Source organism: Sinocyclocheilus anshuiensis, unplaced genomic scaffold, assembly GCF_001515605.1.
Source record: "Sinocyclocheilus anshuiensis isolate Anshui unplaced genomic scaffold, SAMN03320099.WGS_v1.1 scaffold446, whole genome shotgun sequence".
NCBI lineage: Eukaryota > Metazoa > Chordata > Actinopteri > Cypriniformes > Cyprinidae > Sinocyclocheilus > Sinocyclocheilus anshuiensis.
Genome location: NW_015544247.1, coordinates 4,161,922 through 4,171,648, shown reverse-complemented (window position 1 = coordinate 4,171,648; position 9,727 = coordinate 4,161,922). Strand labels below are relative to the sequence as shown.

Below are 9,727 nucleotides of genomic sequence, written 5' to 3'. Positions count from 1 at the left end.
GCCAATCAGAAGCCTGAAAAAGTTTCCAGTAGGCGGAGATAACAGCGCAGGCTCTGATGTCACAAGCCAAAAACTCCAGTTTCGCTGTCTACACTATAACACGGCAACCAGAGTTTTTGTCACCCTGGCAGGCGTTTTCAAAAATGTTCAGTTTCAGTGACCTGGTGCTGCATTTGCGTGTGGACAAACGGCCAAAACGCGTGATCATGACAGTCATAATTTACTCAACTTCATGTTATTCTAAACCTGTACGAGTTTCTTTCTTTTGTTGAAAATAAAGGAAATACTTTTGAAGATATAGCCAATACTTTCATATTATGGGAAAAAATTATGAATTTCATCTTCATTTTTGGGTGAATCGTCCCCAATATTATTGTTAAAAGTTTAAACTAAGAGATCTCCTAAATTTAAGATTTTGTTGCAGCTGGTTCCATACCCTTGTAACTCATGGCTGCCACTTTCAGAGTTTAAAGGGGTCATATGATGCGATTTCAAGTTTTCCTTTCTCTTTGGAGTGTTACAAGCTCTTGGTGCATAAAGAAGATCTGTAAAGTTGCAAAGACTAAAGTCTCAAATCCAAAGAGATAGTCTTTATAAAAGTTAAGAGTCAGCCACGCCTACCTAAAACGCCTCGTTCTAACACGCCCCCACATATCTACCTCACTATGTGGAAATATTAGCATAATGCCGCCCAAATGTGCACGCAAAGAAAGAAGGCGTGGTTTCAGGAACAGCAGTAGTGTTGATGCAGCCATGTCAGGGAGACTGTGTTTCAGTGCGAAATCAAAGCACTTTATTTGGCCTTCCGGAAGTAGATGCATTTATTTTGTTGTTGCTTGTTTCCATAGTGTTGTGCCAATTTTGTTGTGTTGCAGCTTGTGTGTTGTGGCTTGTTTCTGTTGTGTTGTGCTAATTTGGTTGTGTTGTGGCTTGCTTCCGTTGTGTTGTGCTAATTCTGTTGTGTTGTGGCTTGTTTTCATTTTGTTGTGGCTTGTTTCCGTTGTGTTGTGCTAATTTTGGTGTGTTGCGACTTGTTTCCATTGTGTTGTGCAAATTTCGTGGTGTTGTGGCTTGTTAACGTTGTGTTGCGGCTTGTTTCCATTGTGTTGTGGAGATTTCGTTGTGTAAATAACTGTTGCTGTTTCCGTGTTGGCCAAAATAAATAATAAGAAATAACAGATTTTTAAATATTATTAGTATATTTTTTTATTTAATTAAATTAAATGTAAAAGTTGAAATGCAAATTTAAAATTATGTAAACTCAAATTTAATTAATAAATGTGTTGTTGGCCAGTAAAATCTGAACTACCAGCAAAATAAAAAAAAATCTTACTGCTGAACCTTGGTGCTCTCCATATGTGATAAGATCACTTCAGTCGGATATTCATATCAGTGATAAATAGGTCCACAGTATGTAGAGTCAATCAAGTATGACTGATTTTTAATCATTATTTAATCTTATCAACCCATTACGCAATACGTTTTCTGCCACAGTGCTCTATTGAGATAAGACAGGAAATAGCGTGTACGATGACTTGAGTATTTTTAGTAAGCTCACAGTACACACAGTAATGTCAGACTCCATGAAAAGCCCCATCACCCTTGCCATATAGATAAGAGCATGTGAGTGCTCTCGATAGAGATGCCATGAGCTGACTTTATTGGTATTTAGTGAAGGAAGCTCCTATAAGCACCGTCAAGCAAACAAGCCCCTCAGCCAACATTTCCTGAAGACCACTAACAGCTGTTGCTAAGCAACTTGAGCATCTGCAGCAGGGCCAATCCTGGTAAAATACACAGGCACTTCAACGGCTCACTAAAACGTGCAAATAAAACAAACATCTGAAAAATAGCATCACTACAATAACTTTTTTGCGCACATGTTGATGTTTACATTTAGCTAATTCATGTCATTGATTTGAAATGACTAATGAAGTTTACGAATTTGTAATTTTTGTCTCATTTGCAGCTATATATATATATATATATACACACACACACACACACACACACAGTATACATCTATTCCATTGCGTCTATGTTCTCACCAGGAGAGTGAAACCAACATGTGTGCTTATGTCTGCTCATATTTTGTCTCATTTTCAGCTATATATATATATATATACACACACACACACACACACACACAGTATACATCTATTCCATTGCGTCTATGTTCTCACCAGGAGAGTGAAACCAACATGTGTGCTTATGTCTGCTCATATGCCTGAGTGCGCTTTCTTTTTATAAACTAGAGAAGTGAAACATAAAGGAAGTCTGACTGCCGTCTCATTGTGCTGTTTATATCTATCAGAAAATTTCAAAATGAGTAAAAGGTTGTGAAAGGTTGTCAGATGTCAACAGAATAGTAAATGACAGTCTTATCACATGTACATACAACTCCTGCCTGTCATCAAAGCTTTGGAAATAAATGCTCACACATCTTTTTATCAGTAGTGATCTTTCTGATGATACAAAAAAGTAATGCTCAAAGAGACAAGCAGTGACCTGCAAGATCTTAAATTTCAAATGGGTTTCTTAAAGGAGTGTCTCATTTTACCCAACACCCTAGAAAAAGACAGTCCTGCAATTCTCTGGGATTTGCTTATTCACAGATAAAATGAACCATTTTATATTAACCACTAATCATTATATGGTTGTCCAGATCACTACACCTGCCTCATAAACTACCATTCAAAAGTTTGAGGTCAGTAAGATTTTTTCCCAGTTTTCACAAAAATATTAGGCAGCAACTGTTTTCAACATTCATAATAATAATAAATATTTCTCGGCAACCAAATCAGCATATTAAAATTATTTCTGAAGGATCATGTGACACTGAAGACTGGAGTGATAGCTACTGAAAATTCAGCTTTGCCATCACAGGAATAAATTGCATGACATATAATAACAAATAAAAAAAAACCTGAGATGTCTCTTAAAAGGCAACACTGGACAATTTCACAAGATTTGGGACCCTTTCTTCTATTACCTCAGTAGGAATTCTATTCCTTAATGTAATGTATTGTAACTTAAATGTTGTGTGTTTATGTCACTGTATTGTATATTAACAGGCTGGGTAAGGGGTGTTAAATTTAATGGATCTTTTTTTTTTTAGTTTACTTATTTTGTGCATATAAGAAAATTAATCCTGGAACTTGTTTATTTCAAGGTTATTCATGACTGAATAAAACTTATTTGACCAAAAAAGGCCATTTAAAAAAATAAACAAATTAAAAAGTCTTTAAAAAGAATACTTAAAGTACATTAAAAACAAATTTATTACAACTTTATGCTTATAAAAAGGGTAATTTCTTTTGAATACAGCATGGTATTGTCATTTATCACTTTGGCACGAAAGAGGAAATTCAAAAAGAGGATATAACAAATTCAGACTGTAAATACAATGCTCTAAGAAGAAGTCACCGTGTTCATGTTTAAGGATGTAACAATTTGAAAAGATATTCGGTCAACAAAATTCGGTTTGAAAGCTACATTAAGCCCCGTAGGACAGTTTATTTCACATAAAACAAAGGCATGTCAATACCTCGCCTCGAATGTCTTCTCATTAGCTCTCATGGCAGGAGTCTAATGCATTTAACAGGTTCTGCCTTTTCTAGGAACTTTGCTTTGTTCTTAATGAAGAGCCATAAGAACGTTAGAGAGAAACCTAGGTGTTTCTGGAGCGAAACGCTGGGCTTTGTGGCGTCTGTCATCATTTCTTACACTGAGAAAATGGAGAGCCACATTTTGAGTGTCTATCTTTAGGAAGGGCCTAATAATGAAACTCTTGAGCTATGAGATGTGACACATTTGCCACCCGAATGTGTCACCTGATGGAGGGAAGACAGAAAAAGAGAAAGAGCGAACGGAGAGAAGAGGAGAGTGTTCTGAGGGGGTTTAAGGGGAGTGAGGCTAAGAGGCTGCTGTCATGCTCTAGTTGGCCTGTTGAAAGATGGTTGAGACATGTTTAAGAGGGTGGAGGAGTGGGGGTTTGTGCTGGGATTCTCCTTCGCTGAGCAGCAGCTCTGAGCCTGGACAGACACAGCAGTGGTAACAGGGCTGACTCACTCAGCCCACACACAGGAGAACGCTTATTCACCCAGAGAGGAATATTAACAGTATCACAGCCTCATCTCAATGCCGCCAGACCTGTTGCAAGCACTCAGAAGCATGCAGAATGAACGTGTGTGAAAACTGTAAAAATCATTAATCAGATGCATATTCAGACAGCCTATGCACACATATGAGAGACACATGTGCATCCATCCTACTAAAGTGCTGAATCTGAAAGGGCTGCAGCAATACAATCGGATGCCGCAAATTTGGCTTAAAGTCTCTATTAGCACTTTATTTCACTTAATTTATCTATTAACAACGTTCAATAGTGTATATAATATTCAAAGGTTTGAGGTCATTTTTATTTTTTGAAAGGAATGAATACTTTTATTTAGCAAGGACGCATTAAAATTATCAAAGGTGACAGTCAAGACATTTATAATGTTATAAAAGATTTCTATTTCAAATACATTTTATTATTTGGGACTTGAATTCTTTAATTAAAAAAGTTGAACAGTTTCCAGAAATCAGCATAACCATTTTCAAAATTGATAATAATATCAAGGCATAATATCAAGAAACAGCTCAAGAAGCACATAAGAGTGATTTCTGAAGGACTCTGAAGACTAGGATTAATGGCTGCTGAAATTTTTGCTTTGTCACACAGGAAAAAATGAATTAAAAAAAATATATATATTAAAATAGAAAACAGTTATTTTAAATATCAATAATATTTCACAATATTACTGTTTATACTGTATTTTTGATTAAATAAATGCAGCCTAGGTGAGCATAAGAGACTTCTTTTAAAAAGACCATAAACTTTTGAACGGAAGTGTACTTTTTTTTCAGAGAGCAATGGAAAAAGCACATGTAAAATGCTGAACTGTATTTAATAGCATTCTGTGATGGAAATGTAATTAGTTTTTTTTTTAATAAAATGGTCTTTGTACAGATCTTTTTATGGCTAATTGTGTACATCAACGTTTATGTAAATAATTAATTAAACAAAAAAAAAAAATTTTTTTTAATGGATTTATAAAAAAAAAAACCTGGGATGTAATGGCTGAAAAATTCACCCAATTATTTTTCTCATGATAGTACATCAACAGTCATCAATGATTTACTTTACTGACCTAGAGATGCCCTCATCCTGACTCTCAGCCAAGTTAACGATTATTATTATGTTATATAACGCTCATAAAGCAGAAAATGTTCCACATTTAGAAATAGGAAATAGTATAAAATAATTGTAGGTTTCGAACAAAAAAAAAGATGTTTACATATCTTTCCACAGACGCCCTGCAGGACCTCCATGGACCCTAGGGCTTAAAAACCCTGGCTTTGGATCCTTAAATCGATATTTTACTTCTCTGAGGCACTGTAGTGGACATCAGTGAAGTGAGCCACATGAAACTTATCCAACAGATTCACCCGCTCACATTTGACACGCTGAGGGTCTCTCTTCTGTCCAGCCCAGTTTCAATCACAATCCCATTATTATATTGCAATGGTGCACTGATATTGAATCGCATATTGCAATGCAACACCTAGCCATAACACAATTGTTTACCACAGTTAAACAGCACATAAGTAGACCGACACATACAACAGAGACAGCTTACCAAACTGTGTGTCCTATAAAAAGCTTAGCTGGGACATGCGTGGATTCCCTCCCCCTGTAACATAAGAAAAAATATTCACGTCACTGAGTCACAAATTAAATATTCTCCTCTTTTTTTAGAGTCAGCAGGAAAGCGCTCTTAGACAGGGGTAATTTGTCTTCTCCTCAAGGGTATTCATGAAAAGGACTGGAAGGTGCGTGCAAGTGTCAACAGTAAAACTTTTGAGCTGAAGTATTGTATGTGAGAGAGATGCTGTTCTGAGAGCCAGAAGCATCCGTTGTTCCTATCACTGATGCTGATGTGGACTGCTCTGACCAGCGACACCCACTCTCCCCTGCTGCCGTGACAACAGAGCTCAGGATGAATGGTGGCATCAGTTGTAATAGAAAAACATTAGGCAAGGCTCAAGTCCAAGAATGACATACCGTACACACACATATTTATAAATGATATGAAAGTCAGTTTCTGCCTCAGGCTACAAAATAAAATATATTAACTTTGAGAATAAAACGTTTATAATGACGAAAATTTAAATCACACTTTTAATAAATACATTTCAATTGTATGAGTTTGTATGATTTGACAAAAAATGTAAGTTTGTATTGTAAAATTTGAAGGGCCAGTTTTACTAACAGCTTGCGCCAGCGCAAACCATCTTTTGGCGTTAAAATAATACAGTCATGATTCACTAAAGACACGCAGTGACGAATAAGTGCTGAAAAGGTGTGGACAGTTATTTTGCGCCTGACCTTATTGAATATGCATTAGGAGTAGGGTTGGCTATCGTTTTTTTTTTTTTTCGATACCGGTGCCAAATCGTTACTTTTAAAACGGTTCCGGTGCCTAAACGGTGCCTGAACCGATACTTATTAAAAAAAATAAAATTAAATAAATAAATAATAATTTCCCAAAACATTATGGATTGGCCATTAGCACTATAAACACATGATGTCTGTTTCATTCATACTGGATGCCAGAGGGCGCCCTCGCACAGAAAATCCACATATCCAGTCACAGAAATAGGAACTCATGACCCTCCAAGATGTATTCTTTTTAAAGTAGCCTATGGAACATATTTTCTGCCTCATTCTGTGACAAGAAGCCACATCAGATCACAAAAGGAAGCATTTGACTGGTGCTCTCTCGTTGGACAGCAGGTTTAGAAGGGAGGTTTAGCTTTAGGCATTGTAATTTAAGCATGTATAGCTTAGTTAACGGAAAGCTACCTGCTGCCATCAGCGCAAGTGTACTTACTGCATTCACACGCTCCTTGGATGCTCTCATTTCCAGAGTTGTGCTTTTAAGTCGGAATGTGAAAACAACATGGACACTCGCGTTACTACAAAGATTTGTTGGATTTTATTATTAGAGCTTTCCGACTTGAGTTCACATGCATTTTCTCAGTTGGGAAATTATTTTTCATGTGCGGTGCTGGTGATGATGCTTCTTACGTCCGTTTTGAAGAACCAGAGGACAAATATTTCAATCGATCGCTCAGGCATGGCACCGAAATGAGGCACCGAAATCTGTGTTCTGATTCGGTTCTAGTACATACCGGTTACATAGGTACTGGTGCCATATTGGTACCGGGTTTCGGTACCCAACCCTAATTAGGAGTTTAATTTCAGACGCAAAATTTATGGGAGGAGAGTATTCAAATGAATCATACAACGCGATTTACTAACATTTGCGCTCGTCAAATTACTGGTATTTGCGCTATTATTTAACTTAATAATTTAATATTTTGAATTTGCTTCAGGAAATATAAGACGACTTGGAACCCTCAACTAGGAGTCAAGCAATACCAGGTCTATTAAAACTTCTTGCAACCCTTCAATCCTTTTCAACGTACTGTGGCTTCTTTATTTCTTTATTTGCGACTACGCTAATTTGTGCTGCGCTTGGTAGGCTATTAAGTTGGTCGATATGTAAATTAGAAGTTGCATTGTGTTCTTTAATTTATGCGTTGTTAGTAAATCATCCGCAGATATTTCCACGCCCATCGGCACTGTTTTGGAATTGCGCTCTCACGCTAATTTGCCCTGCTTAGTAAAACTGGCCCTAAGTCACAAATATGAGATATAAAGTCACATTAGCTACATTTATAAGCATCCAAATAATACGTTAGGACTGAAAAGGGTTTGATTCGATCAATAGGAAAAAAACTAAGCATGTAAATGCTCGAATATGATTTCCTTCTCAATCGGAATTGTGATGCAGATGTTTACCAAAGCCCTTTCAAAATAAGATTTACATGGTTGTTGGCTGTTTACATTCTTACTAAAATGCATATGTTTATTTACGTCTTACAAACTGATTAGTGAAGGAGACTAAATCTTTGCAAAAAAATAAATACATCTGACATGCAGTGACTGGATGCACTGCGTGCACTAAAGCATGCACTGAAGTTTTGTTTGAAATACATAAATGCACATGTAAACGCAAATGTGAATCAGGTTGCAACATTTAGGGTTCATATAATTAAAACTTTTAGAATCTGAAATCAGATGGAATTCATTCGCATTGACGAAAATTAGTCCATGTAAACTTACTAAACTTAACTACTGTGAGATATAAAGTTGAAATTGTGAGATATAAAGTCACAATCACATGAAATAAAAGCACAGTTACCATTGTATTTATGTATTTATTTATTTTAAACTCTGAGGCAGAAACAGGCTTTCAAACAACTTGAATTGTTTTATGTTGGGTACAACATAAAATGTTGGGTACAAATAACACCTGCTTACTCTGTGAATTGACAACTCACAAAGTGACTTTAACACGGCAACACTTAGGGAAGATAGGAATATGCATAATTTAGATACAATTTTGGATCAAAATAACAATCCTAGACTCGTGTGAAGCAAAACCATTTCCCACAAGGGGGAAGTAAAGGAATTCATATTTCATAGCCCGGCACTCTCAGTATAGAAGAAGGGAGAGTCGATCACAAATCTTGTGCTCTGAGTATTAGAGCACACACAAGCATAGCTAGTTATGTTTTATTAAATGCTCTCTTCCAGAGCTACCGCACCTATGAGATGCCAGTGCTTAATATTTTAGTGCCAGACATTGGAATTCTGACTGAAGAAGGGGAGATGTGTGGATCCTGTCTTCGCAAAGTCCAATCGGAATGATTTATGAGCGGTTTGGTCATTGGCATCCCAGTCAGCTGCAGGGAGGGTTTCCACCGCAGTGTCTGTTCTTATAGTTTGGGATGGCGACAAATTCTTTGCACAGGAAAAGTGGCAATTTCTGTCATACCCTAAAGGTCTGTTCACACCATGTCTGATGGAACAACATAACACAGATTTTTCACATGAATCACACCAAGTGCAATACTGGGTTTTACTTCTCTTCTTCCTTTCTGGGGATTTCTCTTAAATAATGTGTTCGGTTTTGAAAGTGAAGGCCCTCTTCCAAGTGCACACTTGGTGATGTAATGCTGCAGGGACTGTTCGGTAGGAGTCCGCTACAAAGCCGGCGTCAGTACAGATCAAACAGGACACTGATAAGCAGCCTAAAACCCAAAATGACAAATGGCGCACCCTTCGGCCTTGTGGATTTTACAGGCACTGTTTTTGCTGGAGAACTGGAAGATCAGTTATCGATAAATATAGGGTACAACGGGGCTAAAGGCCCACCTTAAGAAAAAATGTGCTATTCACAGCGCATAAAATGTATAATTGCAGAAACAATATATACGTTGTATTGAACATTAATAAAGAAACATATTTTGTGTGAAAATAAATCATTCAAGTTGTTTATTTTGTTTAAAAACCTTATAAATATATGAGGTGGCAAGAGGGTAAAAGGCTCACCAGCATGGGGTAAAAGGCACACGGTATTGATACAAATACTTTAGCTAAAATAATGTTTTTTTAAATAATGTCTAAGTTAATAATTGTTAAAAACAATCACTTTAGAAAAGTTTGTACTATTTTCTGCTTATTTTGAAAAATTAAAGAATTAATTTTTGTTCAATAAATATACTGTCATTAAAATGTTAATATAAAAAATATATTTTAAAATACAGAAAC

General features: G+C 36.5%; 1 protein-coding gene across 1 annotated transcript in view; it reads right to left on the bottom strand.

The window, feature by feature from the left end:
• Positions 1-9,727, bottom strand: part of LOC107697788 (alpha-(1,6)-fucosyltransferase-like) — a 100,441-nt gene that overhangs the window by 60,851 nt on the left and 29,863 nt on the right. The window contains exon 2 of the mRNA XM_016498650.1: positions 5,685-5,738. The gene's annotated coding sequence lies outside the window, so the exon portion shown is untranslated. The remainder of the gene's footprint in view (positions 1-5,684; positions 5,739-9,727) is intronic.